Source organism: Oenanthe melanoleuca, chromosome 2, assembly GCF_029582105.1.
Source record: "Oenanthe melanoleuca isolate GR-GAL-2019-014 chromosome 2, OMel1.0, whole genome shotgun sequence".
NCBI lineage: Eukaryota > Metazoa > Chordata > Aves > Passeriformes > Muscicapidae > Oenanthe > Oenanthe melanoleuca.
In genome coordinates this window covers 139,185,469-139,189,578 of record NC_079335.1, presented here as the reverse complement: position 1 = coordinate 139,189,578, position 4,110 = coordinate 139,185,469, and positions in this window count along the sequence as shown.

The window sequence follows — 4,110 nt, the reverse complement described above, 5'->3', positions numbered from 1 at the left end:
GTTGCTGTTATGAGAATTTGAGGAAAAACTTTTGTTCTTTTTTTCATGCTCTCTATGGGTAAATGCAGATCATTAGAGTGCAGACCATGCAATCTTAGCAGTTGGACATTTTGATAAAACCCTTTTGGAGCATTTATCAGCAAAGTGGGACGTATTGGCAGGCCACAGTACAAGGAAAGCAATTCCATCCATAAGGATATAAGAAATGGTTTCAAACAAAAAATTTAATTTTCCATAATCTCCTTCTAATAATTGTCAAGTAATATAAGATATTGGATTTTATTCATAAGAAGGCAACATGATTAATTAGAAATGAGACTCTTATGAAAGAAAAAGAAGTTCACTGTATTTTCCTATTGATATAATTTTTACTGGTACCTTTGGTAGGAGTTCACATGCACACACATTCTGTTGAATGATCTTGATGTAGGATATAAACATTGCTATCACAAACAGACCTAGTAAACATGTTTTTTCCCACCTGTGGGCAATTTTGGAATACATATTCATAACAGTATGAACTGTAGTTGAAATTAACTGATCCACATAATAGAGACCATTCAAATGATATAAAAGTTCACCTATATTAATAACTTCTATAAAATATGATTACTTGCTCTTAAACCAAGAAATCCTGGCAGCAAGGCTGATATATTTTAAATTGCAAAAGGCCAAAAAGTTTTGGATAAATTACAGCTTTTATTTTCCACTTTATGAACATGCTTTGAAAGCCTTTTCTATTTGGAACATAAATATTAATACTGTTTTCATTCAATTTTGTCATCTCACAGTTGGGAAAATGAAGTTTTCAGTAGCTGAATAGTAAGTTAACCAAGGAACAGAATTCTTGAATCAGATGGCTGATTTCTTACAACTGTTTAGAAATGCTTCTATTAACCTGTCAGCTTATATTTGCAGCAGAGCTTGGGAGAACATGAATAGAATAACTCTTCTTTAGTCTGAGAACATTTCTTTTTAGTTATACTGAAGGTGCCCATCCTACCCAATGCAATTTTGCCTTAATTAAGTATAGTTGTCATTTAATTAAGTCATATTGAAAGATGTGGGTGCTTTGTAGCCTCCAAAGGAAGGGAATATTCTGCAACCTGGAATATTTTTACCAGAACACATTTAAGTTGTAAAAATGGAAGCTTTATTCTGAGGAGTTGGAAAGTCCATCTAGGACTCTTCTATGTGTAGAAATTGGCAGAACTAAAGCAAATACTGAAGTGTCATTAAATTCAGAGACTGTTGGAATAGGCCCTTGTAGGATTCACTTAGGATGTAACCAGAGTGTGGCCATCAGTCATGAAATGCAAACCAGGAAAAGTTGGGAAGATACCAGGACAGGGAAATGGCTAATGAGCCATATTTTCATTATTAGCTTCTATTATATTCTATTTACAGACAATTGCTTGTTTGTCTGTGTTTCTGTGCCTCCTCAGCTGAGAGGAGGGAGGCAGACAAGAGTCAAATTGTTTGATAGCATTGATGGGCTGGATTTTGAGCACAAGGAAATCTGCTTTTTTCTTCATATTGGTTACTGACATCGTGTCAAATTCAGATTCAAGAGCACTAACATTTGCACATAGTTAGAAAAATCTGTATTTTTCATGGATGTACTTTAAACTTTTTAACACTGTGCCAGTAAACTGATGGAATTTCAGCTGCAAATAATTTATATCCTATTATAAATTAAAGCAGCCTAAGGGCTGTGTGCAACCCAATTGAAAATTGCAATGATACTGTATTAAAATCAGGAGTAAAGCAATACAGTAATACTTATACTACCCATTGACATTTACAACATGATTATTTTTTACCTTTAGTTGAACCCTTGCTTCCCTTGGATTCATTAAATTTTGTGATATATTTGCTGCCCTTTTCTCTCAGATGTCAAGTGGGTTTTGCTTTTAGGAGTCTGAAATATAACAGCTCCACTGGAAACTAATCCTGTGCACAGGTCAGACTATCTGTTGTTGCTGAGTGGGTTCAATACAGTAAATAAAAAGCAGGTAGACTATTATTAGTCTTTTTAGTCAGATCTTGAAGTGCTACAGTGTTCTTAAGAGGTCTTTCTTAGCCAAAAGCTCTGCTGCACCACCTGATATTTTCACTGCTGTTCCTCTTTCACACTGTCTTGTGACCAAGCAAAACCATTCAACTCATCCACCCCACAATTGTTGCACATCAGGGATTTCATAACTTTCCTCTAACTCCAACTGCAATGTTTTCTCTCTCTGTCATACAAAAAAAAAAAAAAAAAAAAAAAAAAAAAAAAAAAAAAAGAGGCATAACACAGCAATTAATTAGGCACATATTTTAAAAGCCACGTTTTTTATCTGCTTGGTACTTCTTGGGATCAAGAAATGAGAGAGCTGGGTAAAAAAGAGTTGTTTAGGAAGATAGAGGAATTCTTCCAGAGGCTTAGAGAGCAATCCTTAAGACCAGAGTCAGATATTTTCTGTAATTTTTAAATAACAGAGTCCAACAGTGAACCCTTACAGTGAGTTACATGAAGTTGTGACTGCACTCAGAACTCCAGACTTCTAATGCCATATTTTAAGGGCAAATAAATTAAGAGAAAAATTTAATAAACTTTCCTCACCTAGAATAATTTTTATCAGTCATTTGGGAGTCAAGTTATATTGCACTGTTGAAATAAGTGACTAAGTAAAGGCTTTGTCTCACAGAGCTTATAGGAGGTTGGTGGAAAAGATTTTTTTTTTGATTGCTCCATTTATTTGCAATGGTGATAGGATACTCCTAATGCCTATGCAGTTGAGCCAAAGGACAGCCTGATTATTACCAGAAAAGTAGGATAAAGGAAAAAATGGATGTGAATCTGCCCTTCTAACCTTCACTTAGATAATTAATGATTGCTTAGGTTACTTTAGATATCCAGCTATTTTTCATGTTATGAGATAGTGTCAAGGGGCATTGTTTAAAGATGAACTCACCCAAAATGATGAAATTCACATTGACCAGAGGGAAATTCCTTCATTGGTGTTGTGGAATGCAGGACATAGGTTAGTCACTACATTACTGTAAATGCCCTAAATTCCCTGAGGCTTTTGCTTTACTACTCAATACTTAGCATTTTGGCAGTTCTGTAAGGTCAATTCATTAAGCAAATTCATTACTAATTATGTGGGTCTTGCATGGGGTCCAATTGAACATTACCTATCCACAGTCTTCAAAGAAATTCAGTGTAGTTTGCATTTGTTTAAGTTCTGATTTGCATTCTTTCCATATTTTACAAAGATAAGGATTTCACAATACACTGCATTTCTTCACATCATTGCATCCATGTCTTTCAAACAAAAAATCTTCTTTCTTTAATGTTATTACTGATCTTTGAAGTTTAAGGTCTTTCTGAAAAATCTATCCACACATGAAAATAACCAGACTCAGACAACAGGTTGGTCTTACCCCACCCACAGGGGCCAACAGCAAATGCTGAAGGAAAAATACAGAATAACAGGGGAAGCAAGAGGAACGTGCAGTGACACTTTTCTTCCAAGTATGGTGTGTCTTCCAAACTTCTGGCAATCTGGAAGGCAATTCCTTGGTGGCAGCAGATCACACTGCTTAAGGGAAAGGGAGGAATTTTTTTCCCAGTGATTCATCCAATAGCTTATAAAAACTATTTTTATTTTGTCCCCAAAATATTTTGTGGCAATATATTCCACCAAATAATTAGGCTGTGTAAATAAATACCTCTGTTTCAAGCCTGCTGGCTGATCAGTTCACTAACTACATCCTACATCTTTTCTGCCCAAGCAGACCTAGCAGAGGAGAAATCAAATTATAATTACAAAAAACAGATCTTGCTGTTGAATGATTTGTAATATCAGGTTGAGAGATCAAACAAGTCCCATTTACTTGGAACACTTTGAATCCTCCATCATCCGTGATGCATGTGCACACCATCTCCCATAATTTGCATTTATTAAAGGGGAAAAAAAACCCAATCCCCACTTGAAGTGCCTAGAAATTGGCTTTCAGAGCAACAAATGCATGAGCTGAGATCTAGTGGAAGAACTCAGAAGAAGGAAGTGGGCCCCAAGCCTCAGATATCTGGAACATTTAGAAATACTGGATTATTAA